General features: G+C 64.9%; 2 long non-coding RNA genes across 2 annotated transcripts; both read left to right on the top strand.

Annotated features, from left to right (window-relative positions):
• Positions 1 to 9,362: 9,362 nt before the first annotated feature.
• Positions 9,363 to 11,053, top strand: LOC141955793 (uncharacterized). Its single transcript, XR_012632756.1, has 3 exons — positions 9,363 to 9,441; positions 10,496 to 10,612; positions 10,961 to 11,053. It is a non-coding gene; the product is annotated as an uncharacterized LOC141955793 (long non-coding RNA).
• LOC141955792 (uncharacterized) lies at positions 11,054 to 12,736 on the top strand. Its single transcript, XR_012632755.1, has 2 exons — positions 11,054 to 11,128; positions 12,542 to 12,736. It is a non-coding gene; the product is annotated as an uncharacterized LOC141955792 (long non-coding RNA).
• Positions 12,737 to 14,112: the final 1,376 nt, after the last annotated feature.

Genomic DNA, 14,112 nt, shown 5'->3' with positions numbered 1-14,112 from the left:
CTTCTCAGACCTGACGGCACACTACTGCCCTTGCAACAGCTGATGGCGGAGAAGGGAGAGATGTCCACTGCGTGTGGAAGGACCTGCGAGGCAAGAGCGAGCGGGAGGAGCAGCGGAGGAAGTCTGGGCAGCAAGAGGAAAGAGAAGGGCGCTCTGAACAAAGCGCCGCTGTGAGGGGCGGAGCGGTCGCCTGAGGGGGACCTGCCCGGGGAAGGGGCGAGCAGGAGTCGAACCTGCCTGGGGAAGTACCGGATCGACTTGGGAACAGGGGGGGGGACGGGACGGGAGCCGCCTTGGAGAGGGGGTCGGTGTCGTCGCCTCGGCGGGGGGGGGGGGGGGAGCAGTGTCGTCGCCTCGGCGGGGGAGGGGGGGTGAGCAGTGTCGTCGCCTCGGCGGGGGAGGGGGGGTGAGCAGTGTCGTCGCCTCGGCGGGGGAGGGGGGTGGAGCAGTGTCGTCGCCTCGGCGGGGGAGGGGGGGGGAGCAGTGTCGTCGCCTCGGCGGGGGAGGGGGGGGAGCAGTGTCGTCGCCTCGGCGCGGGGGAGGGGGGGGAGCAGTGTCGTCGCCTCTGTGTCTGTGTGGGGGGGGGGAGCAGTGTCGTCGCCTGGTGGGGGGAAGTGGGGTGGTGTCATCACCTGGGGGGGGGAGTGTCGTCAACGGCGGGGGGTGGGGGAGCGGAGCTTCCTCAGGACCGGTGAGAGGGGACTGGAGCTGCCTGAGGAGGGACGGCCATCGCCTCAGGGGCGGTGGAGGGTCCAAGCCTCGCTGAACCCGGCCAGGAGCCCGGAGGAGAAAAGCGCCCATCGTAGACATCCCTGCAGGAAGTGCTGGAGCATGGACTGGGTGAGGAAAGCCAATCTGTGAGTTTTTTTCACAAGGAGGGGGGATGGTGGTGGTGGTGGGAGGGCGGCCGGGGTTCGGGTGGTGCTGTGGCCAGCTCTCGCCGGGGACCAGCATCGCTCTCGGACCTGACGGCATCCTCCTGCCCTTGCAGCAGGCGGCGGAGCAGCGTGGAGGTCTCCGTCCTGTACCGCTGCAGGCCAAGAGGGAGTGGGACGAGGCGCGGAGGAAGTCTGGGCAGCAAGAGGAGGAAGGAGAAGGGCGCTCTGGGCAAAGGGACCTCCCTGTCACCGGGGCTGTGGTCGCACCAGCGTGTCGCCAGGACGTTTGGTGCCCTGACCAGCTTTGTGCCGGGTGACCCCCCTGTAAGCAGGGCTCGGGTCTTTGGGTTTTTGCCGGCCTTTTGCCACGTCACCCCGTGGTCAGGCTGCCGGGCAGGTGGCAACCCTTCAAGGGGGGTGAGCGGCGCCGTCTCTGCGGCCGGGGCGGGAAGCGGAGCTCCTGAAGCACGCTGTGGTGGTGAGCCGCAGCCAGGCCGGCCGGCCTGTAACTTGGGTGCGGGGGGGGCCTGGCAGCAGGGCCGGGGCCTCTGCTCTGTCCTCCGGGTGGGGGAGCTGGCGCCTGGCTGCGCCTTCCTTCCGAGCACCAGCTCCTCGAGAAGCAAGACAAGGCATCGTGAAGGAGCTGCGAGGCCAGAGCGAGGGAGAGGAGGAGCGGCGGGCTGAAGAGAGGGCTGGGGGGAGAGGCGGGAGCTCAGGGCAAAGGGGCCTCCCCACGGCACCGTTGCCGGCACCTTTGGTGTCCTGGCTGGCGCTGCGCCAGGTGACCTCCCTGTAAGCAGGGCTCGGGTCTCTGGCCTTTTGCCCCCTTGCCCCGACGGTTTGGCTGCCCGGAGAGAGGGGCGACCCTGTAAGGAGAGAGCGGCACCGTCCCCGCACCGAGGGGCAAATGGGGCTCTCTGGCCCCCAAGCCCGCCCTGTAGGCAGGGGAGGGCTGTTTCCCCGGCCCTGGCGGCTTTCCGCCTGCTGGCGGCCTGGCCAGCGTGACCCCCTGGAGTCGGGGCGCGTCGCGGCACTTGTCCCTTGGTCCCCCGCGAAGGCCCGTGGCACGTTGAGTCCCTCTGGGCTCCGTGCGTCCGGGGGGTCAGGTCCGAGGCTCTGCTCTCTTGCTCGCGGGAGGGGACGGCTCCCCAGACATTGGCTGCACAGAGCTCGCTCTCTCTCCTGGGAAGTTTTCTTTCCCCCTGTCCGTGTCCGTGTGCCTGCCTGTGTCCGCGTCGGTGCGAGTGAGCGAGTGAAGGAGCTTCTTGTTTAGGCCCCTGTTGAAATCGCTGCAGCGTACTTAGCTTAAACTTCCCGGGAGGGAAAGAGGGGCTCTGTGCAGCAACAGGGGGTCGGTCCCCGCTGAGCCCGCGAGCGGAGGGCGAGTCCCGGCTGGCCCCTCCTTTCCAAGGACGGAGCCAAGCCGCGCGGTCGTAGCACGGCCGACGCGTGACCCTCCCGCTCTCTGGGCCTGGGTGGCTGCCTGTCCTGCTGGCGACCTGCCAGCGTGCCGGCCCCGTACTCGGGGCGAGTGCCACGAGCCGTGGAGCCCTCTGACCCGACGGCCCTGTAAGCGGGGTTGTGCCCGTCCCCCGCCCTCGGCAGGAGGAGCGGGTAGCGAGCGGGCGTCTGCGGCCCCCGGCCTTCGAGGGCAAACGCTCGGCAGTTGTGTCCCCTTCACCGAGAACCGCGGTAGCCTCTAGAAACGCAGGGAACGGCCCTGAGCCAAGTACCTGCCCCAGAGCCCTCGAGACCCTCCCAGAGCTGCCCAGGACGCTCTTGTCCCACAGCAGCCGTGGTGACAGGGAGGGCCCTTTGCCCGCAGCCCCTTTCTCTTTCCCCGGTTTCAGCGTGCCGCTCCTCCTCTCGCTTGCCCTCGCCTCGTAGTTTCTTCCGCAGGCCACGGATGCCTCTTCCTTCTGTCTTCTCCGGGAGCTGGTGCCTGGAAGGACGGCGCGGTCGGGCGCCAGCTCCTCTGCCTGGACGACGGGGAAGCCGGCCGCCTGAGGGACCTTCCCTCAGCGTGCTCTGGCCCCCGGCCCTCCTTCCTCCCTCCTCCCTCCTGCCCCGGCCTGAGCCGCCTCAGACCCCATTTTCTCACCTGGTGGTGCCCGGCGGCCTGGGGGCTTAAAGCATAGAGGGAGAGGGGACAGGGGTACGGCAGGGCAGGGGGAGATTTAGGGGGACAGGCAGCACGGGTGGGCCTCAGCCGCCAGCCCCTTGCAACCAGCTGCTCCGCAGTGATGCGGCAGCTTCTCCCAAGCGATGAGAAACCCCCCTCGGGAAGTTCTGCTTCCCCAGCCCCCAGAACCTCTTGGGAAAGGGCCGCTGCTGCCGATTCACCTGCCTTCAGGGCAGACAGCGCCCAGCACTCTCGATAGTGCTTGGCTGGCGCCTTGTGTGGGGCGGCGGCCCTGTTAGCGGGGTGCGGGTCAGGGCGCCCCTGTAGCGGAGAGGAGGGGCCTCGTGGGCCTTTGGGACCGGGGCTGCCCTGTAAGTCGGGGCCTGGCCCGTGCCCTGCAGTCCCGGGCACTTTGCAGTCCCGGCAGCGGCTCGAGCCCCCTGTAAGCAGGGGCGCAGCCTCGGTGGCCGCCGCTTTGCATGCCCAGCTCCATTTGCCCAGAGTGCCCGACTCCGAGCCCAGCTCCAGCGCCGGCCGCGACTCCACGTGTGGCAGCACCGGAGCACCGATTGGGTAAGAAAAGCCGATCTGTGAGGGGTTTTTTTTGGGGGGGGGTATAGAGGAATAGTGGTGTGGGAGGGCGGCCAGGGTTCGGGTGGTGCCGTGTCAGGCTCTCGCCGGGGACCGTCGTCCCTCTCAGGCCTGGCGGCACCCTCCTGCTCTTGCAGCACTTGGTGGTGGAGAAGGGAGAGACATCCACCGCATGCGGAAGGCCGTGCAAGGCAAGGGTTAGCGGGAGGAGCAGCGGAGGAAGTCTGGGCAGCAAGCGGAAGAAAGAGAAGCGCGCTCTGGGCAAAGCGCCGCTGTGAGGGGCGGAGCGGCCGCCTGAGGGAAAGGGGAGCGCAAGTCGGCGCTGCCTCAGCAAGAACCGGATCGACTCGGGGCCGAGGGATTGGAGCCACCTTGGCGGGGGATCAAAGCTGCTGCAGGGTGGGGGGCCAGTGCCGTCGCCTAGGAGGGGCAGCAGACCTGCGTCAGGGCGCGTGGGGGGGGACTGGAGCTGCATGAGGAGGGACCGCCATCACCTCAGGGGCTGAGGAGGGTCCAGGCCCTGACGGACGCTGCCAGGAGCCGCCGGACGCTGCCAGGAGCCCATTGCAGATGAGAGCCTGTCACGGTCCCTGCACGAAGCACTGGAGCACCGACTGGGTGAGGAAAGCCGATCTGCGAGGTTTTTTCGCGGGGTGGGTGGTGGGAGGGCGGCCGGGGTTCGGGTGGTGCTGTGGCCAGCTCTCGCCGGGGACCAGCATCGCTCTCGGACCTGACGGCATCCTCCTGCCCTTGCAGCAGGCGGCGGAGCGGCGTGGAGGTCTCCGTCCTGTACCGCTGCAGGCCAAGAGCGGAGGAAGTCTGGGCAGCAAGAGGAGGCAGGAGAAGGGCGCTCTGGGCAAAGGGACCTCCCTGTCACCGGGGCTGTGGTCGCACCAGCGTGTCGCCAGGACCTTCAGTGCCCTGGCCGGCTTTGTGCCGGGTGACCCCCCTGTAAGCAGGGCTCGGGTCTTTGGGTTTTTGCCGGCCTTTTGCCACGTCACCCCGTGGTCAGGCTGCCGGGCAGGTGGCAACCCTCTAAGGGGGGTGAGCAGCGCCGTCTCTGCGGCCGGGGCGGGAAGCGGAGCTCCTGAAGCGCGCCGTGGTGGGGAGCCGCAGCCAGGCCGGCCGGCCTGTAACTTGGGCGCGGGGGGGGCCTGGCAGCGGGGCCGGGGCCTCTGCTCTGTCCTCCGGGTGGGGGAGCTGGCGCCTGGCTGCGCCTTCCTTCCGAGCACCAGCTCCTCGAGAAGCAAGACAAGGCATCGTGAAGGAGCTGCGAGGCCAGAGCGAGGGAGAGGAGGAGCGGCGGGCTGAAGAGAGGGCTGGGGGGAGAGGCGGGAGCTCAGGGCAAAGGGGCCTCCCCACGGCACCGTTGCCGGCACCTTTGGTGTCCTGGCTGGCGCTGCGCCAGGTGACCTCCCTGTAAGCAGGGCTCGGGTCTCTGGCCTTTTGCCCCCTTGCCCCGACGGTTTGGCTGCCCGGAGAGAGGGGCGACCCTGTAAGGAGAGAGCGGCACCGTCCCCGCACCGAGGGGCAAATGGGGCTCTCTGGCCCCCAAGCCCGCCCTGTAGGCAGGGGAGGGCTGTTTCCCCGGCCCTGGCGGCTTTCCGCCTGCTGGCGGCCTGGCCAGCGTGACCCCCTGGAGTCGGGGCGCGTCGCGGCACTTGTCCCTTGGTCCCCCGCGAAGGCCCGTGGCACGTTGAGTCCCTCTGGGCTCCGTGCGTCCGGGGGGTCAGGTCCGAGGCTCTGCTCTCTTGCTCGCGGGAGGGGACGGCTCCCCAGACATTGGCTGCACAGAGCTCGCTCTCTCTCCTGGGAAGTTTTCTTTCCCCCTGTCCGTGTCCGTGTGCCTGCCTGTGTCCGCGTCGGTGCGAGTGAGCGAGTGAAGGAGCTTCTTGTTTAGGCCCCTGTTGAAATCGCTGCAGCGTACTTAGCTTAAACTTCCCGGGAGGGAAAGAGGGGCTCTGTGCAGCAACAGGGGGTCGGTCCCCGCTGAGCCCGCGAGCGGAGGGCGAGTCCCGGCTGGCCCCTCCTTTCCAAGGACGGAGCCAAGCCGCGCGGTCGTAGCACGGCCGACGCGTGACCCTCCCGCTCTCTGGGCCTGGGTGGCTGCCTGTCCTGCTGGCGACCTGCCAGCGTGCCGGCCCCGTACTCGGGGCGAGTGCCACGAGCCGTGGAGCCCTCTGACCCGACGGCCCTGTAAGCGGGGTTGTGCCCGTCCCCCGCCCTCGGCAGGAGGAGCGGGTAGCGAGCGGGCGTCTGCGGCCCCCGGCCTTCGAGGGCAAACGCTCGGCAGTTGTGTCCCCTTCACCGAGAACCGCGGTAGCCTCTAGAAACGCAGGGAACGGCCCTGAGCCAAGTACCTGCCCCAGAGTCCTCGAGACCCTCCCAAAAGCGCCCAGGACGCTCTTGTCCCACAGCAGCCGTGGTGACAGGGAGGGCCCTTTGCCCGCAGCCCCTTTCTCTTTCCCCGGTTTCAGCGTGCCGCTCCTCCTCTCGCTTGCCCTCGCCTCGTAGTTTCTTCCGCAGGCCACGGATGCCTCTTCCTTCTTCCTTCCCCGGGAGCTGGTGCCTGGAAGGACGGCGCGGTCGGGCGCCAGCTCCTCTGCCTGGACGACGGGGAAGCCGGCCGCCTGAGGGACCTTCCCTCAGCGTGCTCTGGCCCCCGGCCCTCCCTCCTCCCTCCTGCCCCCTGCCCCGGCCTGAGCCGCCTCAGACCCCATTTTCTCACCTGGTGGTGCCCGGCGGCCTGGGGGCTTAAAGCATAGAGGGAGAGGGGACAGGGGTACGGCAGGGCAGGGGGAGATTTAGGGGGACAGGCAGCACGGGTGGGCCTCAGCCGCCAGCCCCTTGCAACCAGCTGCTCCGCAGTGACGCGGCAGCTTCTCCCAAGCGATGAGGAACCCCCCTCGGGAAGTTCTGCTTCCCCAGCCCCCAGAACCTCTTGGGAAAGGGCCGCTGCTGCCGATTCACCTGCCTTCAGGGCAGACAGCGCCCAGCACTCTCGATAGTGCTTGGCTGGCGCCTTGTGTGGGGCGGCGGCCCTGTTAGCGGGGTGCGGGTCAGGGCGCCCCTGTAGCGGAGAGGAGGGGCCTCGTGGGCCTTTGGGACCGGGGCTGCCCTGTAAGTCGGGGCCTGGCCCGTGCCCTGCAGTCCCGGGCACTTTGCAGTCCCGGCAGCGGCTCGAGCCCCCTGTAAGCAGGGGCGCAGCCTCGGTGGCCGCCGCTCTGCATGCCCAGCTCCGTTTGCCCAGAGTGCCCGACTCCGAGCCCAGCTCCAGCGCCCGCCGCGACTCCACGTGTGGCAGCACCGGAGCACCGATTGGGTAAGAAAAGCCGATCTGTGAGGTTTTTTCGGGGGGGCGGGGGTATAGGGCTGTGTGAGGGCGGCCGGTGTTCAGGTGGTGCTGTGGCCAGCTCTCACCCAGGACCGTCGTCGCTCTCAGACCTGATGGCATTCTCCTGCTCTTGCAGCAGTTGGTCGTGGAGAAGAAGGGAGAGACATCCACCGCATGCAGAAGGACCTGCGAGGCAAGAGCGAGCGGGAGGAGTAGCGGCAGCGGTCCGCCAAAGAGGCGAGAGAAAGCCCTCCTGGGCAGGGGATCTCCCTGTCACCTGGGCTGCGGTCGCCTCAAGCGTCCCTGCCCCTTTGGGGATGTTTTCTTTGCCTCGTGAGCAAGTACTCGGCTCTTGGTAGTTCTCCAGTTTTAGAACCTGCTCCCATTCCACCTGACGATGACCCAACTTCCTGAAGTTTTCTCAAAACTCCTTTCTGTACTTGGATGTGGCTGCACCAGCCGTGGGGAGCGGGAGGGCTCTGCAGCCACCCGCAGCGCCCTTTGAGGCTGCGTGGGATGCCGGGGGAAGAGCAGTCGGGAGCAGGGTTTTGGAGGTGGATTCCCCTGCTCTGAGTGCTTCTCTTTCCGCACCTGTACGGGGAAGGAAGCGGCTGGATCTCAGCCTCTGGAGGAGCACGTTCCTCTTCCCTGCCCCAAAAGGGCGTTTGTGCCCACCCTTTTCCCATCTGTTCAGTGCCGGGGGTGCTCAATCAGATGCTTTCTCCAACTGCGTGTTCCCCATTTAGCTCCTTTTCTGCCCAACTCGGCTTTAACCGCTGCCTGCCACGTGGCGCTGCGCGTGGGATTTGAACCTTTGGCAGCCGCTGGAATGTTTGCGGCGTGTGTTGGTCCTGGCTGCTTGCAAGGGGACTCTCGGGGTGAAGCGCTAAGGCTTGGACAATAGGGCCAAGCCAGAGTTGACTTGTAGACGAGTCCTGTGTATTTTGTAACTGTTAACCATTGTGCTAACAGGTATTTTACTAAGTGATAACCAACCACCTATTCCGATGTAAAAAGTGGAAGTATTGAAGCCTGAACAACAGGCCCTGAGCCGAAGCTGCTCACTCAGTATGTCATCGTTAGTGAAAGAGGTGTGGAAGACGTAGCTCTCTTGAATGTACATTTATCTTTCTTTGTGTGGGGATAAAATAACCGGGTCGTGGAGACCGTAGTCTGGCCCTGTGGCCTGACGTGAGCCCTTGCACCTAGTCTGCCTGGGTAAGCAGAGGAGCTCCCTTAGCTTCTCCCCTGAGCCCTGGCCAGGCTCCGGGGGAATCTAATGTGAGATTGAAACCAGATATTTCCGCTCCAAACCAAGGTGCCAGCTCTTCTGGCTTGCCGATTTTGGGGTATAGAAGGGTGGACCCGCTCACAGCGACTTTGGAGGCCTCACCTACGGGTGGACGCACCGCGTAGGGTTTCCCACTTGCCGGGAAAGGCTCTGCAAACCCTCGCTGTAACCGGGGCTGCCTGCGGGTCTGGGTGATGGCAACGGGTGCAGGTGCTGAGGGATCTTTTTTAATCGCTGTTCCCTCTCTCTCAGGCAGTCAGGATTTGATGCGTTACCCTGTATTTTCCTATCTGTGTGAGTGCACTATTCCGTCTTTCCTGACTGCGTGTTTTCCATATTCTTCTGTTATTTAGTTATTTCTAATAAAATACGCCTGCTCCTTTCACTCCGGTGTCTGAGTTGAATTGATATCCCTAATCAGCAAAACGGGGGGAGATGAGGTGGCGCTTTCCAGAGCCGAGGTCGGTGTCGGTTTGGCTTTGGGCTGAGCTGTAGCCGCCGCGGCGCTAGTTCCTGGCAAGGGGACAGACCGGGGAGCTGTCGGGGCCAGAGCTGCCGTAAATATAATCAGACAGCTTGCTCGGGTTCTCCAGCTCCTAGCGTACGCTCCAGAAGAGCGGCTGAATGCGGGCAGAAATGTTCCTGGATTTATCTGGGTTTTTTTTAAAAAACTATTTCTGCTATCACCAGGATTTGAAAAACTAAATTGGATAAATGTGAGTTTAGGAAAAATATCTAACAATACGTGTGCTTTTAATAGTTACTGTACTGGTCTCCCAGGGACCGAAGTTACGCTGTTTCGTCCTTAAAACAACTCTGCGCTCCCGTGTCGCGTTGTCACAGGCTTTCCTCCCCCTTCCACCCGTCCGAAGAGCCCTGAGGCTGCTCTGACCGACACTTCGGTCACCCCGCTGAGTTCTGGGTCACAAGGCGAGACTGCGCTGCCCTGCGCTGCGGCCGTGCCGGAGCTCCTCCCTCTCCGGGGGGGTTATAAGATTTGGCAGCGTTGGTCCCGTCGGCCCGCGCACCGGAGCGGTCTCGCCCAGCGGCTGCTCCCGCTGCCCGGGGAAGGTTCCCCCGGCGGGGAGAGGCGACCTGCGGCGTGCGGCTGCGCCGGGCGGCCCCCGGAGTGCGCGTGCGCGGCGGCGGCCCCGCGACCGGAGGACCGGCGGCCCATAGAGCGCGAGCTCGGAGGAGCGACGGGCATCTCCGGCGTTTATTAACGGTGCTGGTCGCTATAGTTACCGGGGGGGGGAGCGTGGGCCGGGCCGGAGGAGCCGCAGGGGCGGGCAGGGAGGCTGCAGGCAGCGACCCCTCCCTGTCCGGGGCCGGTGCTGGAGGAGGAGCCGGTGCGAGCCGAGGCAGGAGCGGGGCCGGGCGGCTGCGGGGAAAGGTGCGGCGGGACCGGGGGCGGAGGCCGCTCCGCGTCGGGGCCGGGCGGCGGCGGCGCTGCCCGGAGCCGCGCGGGGCTGCGCTCGGCCGGGCTTCCGGGTGCGCGGGCGGCGCGGCGGGAGCCGTAGTCACGTGCAGGGGGCTTCCGGTCGGCCATGTTGGCTCCCCGGGGCACGCCGGGAGCTGCAGTTTCTGCGCTCTCGGTTCCCCGCAGCTGCGGCGCTGGCGGGCGCGCGCGGCACGGCACAGCCCTCGGTACCGGCGCGGCCCGAGACGCGGTTTTGTGGCGGTTTCCCGCGGGCTGCCCGCGGCTCCCCGAGACGCGGTGTGCCCCCCGGCCCGGGGGTGCGCATGCGCGGCCGCGGCGTCTCCCGGGAGTGCGCGTGCGCGGCGGAGGTGAGTGTTGGGGCTGCGGCCGGGCCGGTCCGCGGCAATAAGGGTCCCTGCCGCCTCCGTGCCCCCTCCCGAGGCCGCGCTGGGGCCGCGCGTGTCCGTTCCTGCCCCGGGGATGCCGCCGGCTGCGCCCAGCTCGGGCTGGCGTGGGGTGTCTCTGCCCGGCCTGGCGCTTCTCACGGCTCGGGGGCCAGAAGGGACGGGCGGAGCCGAGCCTTCCCGGCCGTGGGCAGCGGGGCGGGAGCCGCCGCGGCTGGAGCTGGAGGGGCCGGAGAAAGGGAAGGAAGGAGAACGTCAAGGGCATGTGGGCAGCAGCCGCCTCGCCCTGCAGGAGGAGAGCGCCTGCCTCTCCGGGTGAGCGAGGAGCCCTCTGCACAGTCCGCAGCGGGCCGGACCCAGGCGCGGAACGGCCGCGGAGCGAGCGAGCGAGCGAGGCTGCGTGTGTCGGAAGCCACGTCTTGTAAGAGCCGAGAGACACCCGCGTATTCTTTTAGGGGAAGGTCAGCCGGGCGAGTGGAGTTTCAGAAGAAGAGGAGGGGCAGGAGGAAGGAAGGAGAAAGAAGCATCTGACCTGTCCAGTTCTCCCGGCAGTGCCGGGAGCGAGAGCCGCGGTGAGTCCCGGGCCCTCGGGGCCCTGTCGCCCCCCTTGTATGTCCCAGTCCCTTCCCGCCCTTCTCTTTCCCATGCTGTGATTTTTTTTTTCTTCTTCTCTATATCTTTTCTTTCTTTTCTTCTGCCTTGCTCCCCCTTCCTCTCTCACTTTCTCTCTCTTGTCTTGCTGCTCCCTTTTCTTTTTCTGTCTGCACTTCTGACTGCTTGTTCTGTACCTTTTGCATCACTCCTCAGTCCATTTCTCTCTCGATCCTTCCGTTCTGCTCCTCACTTCTCGGTTTCTCTCTCTTTCCTCTGTCCTACTCCTGCACGTAGTGTGTGATTGAATGAGGTTCTGTGTCTAGCAGGCCTCATCTCGTAAGAGCTGTGAGACACCCACATCTTCTCATAAGTGGAGGACAGCCAGGCACCTGGAGCTGTAGAAGAGGAAGGGAGAAGGTAGAAGAGGAAGGGAGAAGGCAAACAGAAGGAGGAGTCTGACCTGTCAAATTCTCCTGGCAGCGCGGAGAACTGCAGTAAGTCCCGAGCTCTTGGGCCCCTCTCATCCCTCTTGTGTGGCCTGGTCCCTCCCTGTCTTTCTCCTAGACTCCTCTCTTTCTGGTGCTGCTCAACTTTTTTTGCTCACCTGTATCTTCCGTCTTGCTTGGAGCATCTCCCTGTCCCCATCTTGTAGGTCTTCCCTTTCTCTGCCCTGTACCCTGCCGCTCTTGTTGCCTTTCTCCATCCCTCTCTGTCCAGCTCCCTGTTCCTATTGATGCCCCTTTCTTCTTCCTGCACCCGCTGCTATTCCCTGCGATCTCCATCTCTCTCTTTCCTGCTCCCTGTCCCCCGTTTTTCATTCCTACCTCCGTCCCTCATAGACTGTCTGGCCTTTTTCCTCGGTGTCTTTCTCTCTGGCTGACTCCCTTCTGCTGTTTTTCATTTCCTCCCTATCCATCTTGTTGCCCATCGCTCTTTTGTCTTCTCTCTCTCCATGTGTCGCTGTCTGTCTTCCAGTCACTGTTCTTTAATTCCTCCCTCTTCCCTGTAGCTTGCTGCTATTTTTTTTTTTCCCTGTTCTCCATCATGCTCTGTCGGGTGCCCTGTCCCTGTTTATCAATTCCTCCCTCTGCCCTGCGGTCTGTCTCTTTTCACCATTTAATTTTTGCCTCGCTCTCTCTCTGTCTGGCTCCTTGTGCCGGGTTTGCGAATTCCTTCCTCTGTGCCCCGTACCCCCTGTGATCTTTGCTGCTTTGTGGCCTGTTTCTGGCTGGCGCTCTGTTACTATTCAGTAATTCCTCTCTCGATGCCTTGTAGTCTGTTGCTTTTGTCTTTTCTCCATCTCTCTGTCTCTGTTTCCCCTGTTTTAGAATACACCCCCCCACCCCCACCCCCCTTCTTTCTGTATGCATCAGGATTAGTTTTTGGCTCCAGGTCTCTTTTTTTCTGTGTCTCTGTCCCTGTTTCCTAATTCTTCCTTCTCTGCCCTGTCACATGTAGCGATGTGATTTGTTTTGTGTTCCTTCCCATGGTTTGCTGTCCTGACTCCCCATCGCTGTTGCTTTTTCCTCCCTCTGTGCCCTGTTCTCTGGAGCTTTTTGGTCTTTCTTCCATCTTGCTTGGTCTAGCTCCCTGCTCCCCCCCTTTTTTTTTTTCCCCTCCATGTCTGTTGTGCCACCCATCCCAGCTTTTTTTTTTTCTGCATCTCTATGCTGCTCCTCGTCCTTCTTTGTTGGTTTCTGTCCTGCTCCTCCTCCTTCTTTCTGCTGCCTGTTTTCTTCTCTCCCTGCTGCTTTTTTTTCTGCATATCCACGCTGGGTTCCCTGTCCCCATCCTCTCACCGCCCCATTGCTCATCTCTTGTTTTCTCTCTACCCCTGTACTAGTCAGCTAGCTGCCACCTTTCTTCTGTCTTCTTGTGTCCTGCATCTTGCTCCTCATGTTTGGCAGTTTCCAGCTCTGCCCTGCAGCTTGTTGCTCCAGGAACCGACTGACTGTTCCCGGCTGGACTGAGGAGCGTGGCTCCGGGAACAAGCGCCAAGGTGTGCCAGGGGCAGCATTAGGGGCCCTGAGCCCCGGAGCAGACTCACTCCCTTCTGGGACTTGTTCTGTGTGTGACTGAATAAACACTTGCTGGCTGCCGGCTGCCTTTTGTGCTTCCTTTGCCCCAGGTGAGGGGCTGGGAGGGGTGATGATGCTCTGTGGGGGTGGGTGATGGCCTCCAGCTGTGGGCTGGGGCTGGAGGGGCCCCAGGTGTGGGCAGTGAGGCTGATGGCAGCGGCCCCTCCCTGTAAAGGGCTTGCTCCGGGTGGAGGGGCGGGTGCTGCTGTTAAGAGCAAGGCAGCCGTCGGAGGGGTCGGTGTCAACCAAGGGAGGAGCAGAGCAGTCGCTGAGCATTGCTGGGCCCTGGCTGCACCGAGGGAGAAGGTGAGTGGAGCCGTGCCATCAGCTGGCAGCTCCTGGGGAGGATGGCGGTGCCTGCAGGGTGGCAGTGTTGGAGGTGGTGGCAGGGGCTGCCCCGAGCCGGTGGTGAGGCTTCTGGGTGCATTGGTGGGGGTTCGGAGGGGTGAGCAACGGTGTTGCTGCAGGGTCAGAAAGCAGAGAAAACCGCCTCTCGCAACCCAGCGGGAGCTGTAGTCCTGGCGTGTGGGGTTTCTGGCCAGCCGCGTTGGTTCCCTGGGTCACGCTGGGATGCGGGGTCTTACAGCGCTTGGCGTGCAGGCGGCCGTGCCGCGTTGGCCAGCGCGTGCCAGGAGCTGTAGGTTCTGCAGACTCGGCTGCCAGGCAGCCGCACCGCTCGTGGGCGCCCGTAGCGCGGCGCAGTCCTCGCTACCGCCGCGGCCCCTGTGGCGCAGCACGAGGGATAGTTTTGTTGCCGCTTTCACGTGGATTCCCGGGGGCTTCCAGCTGCTCCCCACCAAGCGTCGTGCCCGTTCCTCGAGAGCGTGTGCGCAGTGACGTGCCGCTCGGCCGCCGCTCGCGCGGGGGGTGGCGCTCGCCCGCGCTCACCGCCGCTGCCTGTCAAACGCCACACGGTGCTGTCGGTGGGCGACACAGAGGTGGCCCCGTGCCCCACGCTGCCACCCGCCAGCAACGTCAGTGCGATGCTCCGATGCTCGTGGGGGGGTGCGGCCACGCTCGGTGCCCCCTCCTGGTAAGGAAATGCCGCCGCCGCCCCACGTCACGCTGCCGGCGGGCGCTCGGTGCGCGAAGGGCAGGACTGCAGCGCCGGCCCCGCACAGGTGTGCGGCACCGCCAGAGCCGCCTTCCTGCTGCCGCAGCGTGAGGCTTGCTGGGCGTGATTCCTGGTGGTGGGCGAGGGCCGAGGCCGCCGGTGAGGCCAGCCCGCCCCTTTGGCAGGTGTGGGGGCCCCTCCTGCCCGCTGGCCACACGGCAGCGGTGGGGCAGGAAGCTTCACACCGCCTGCTGTGTCAGGCCTCCGCTCTGCTGGAGGTGATCCGGGCCGGGGGAGCCCCAGGGAGTTACCCGAGGGCTGGGACAAAGGCAGAGGGGAAGAAGAT

Source organism: Athene noctua, unplaced genomic scaffold (assembly GCF_965140245.1).
Source record: "Athene noctua unplaced genomic scaffold, bAthNoc1.hap1.1 HAP1_HAP1_scaffold_637, whole genome shotgun sequence".
In the NCBI taxonomy this organism is placed as follows: domain Eukaryota; kingdom Metazoa; phylum Chordata; class Aves; order Strigiformes; family Strigidae; genus Athene; species Athene noctua.
The sequence above is the reverse complement of the archived record's forward strand: the minus strand, read 5'-3'. Positions and strand labels throughout refer to the sequence as shown.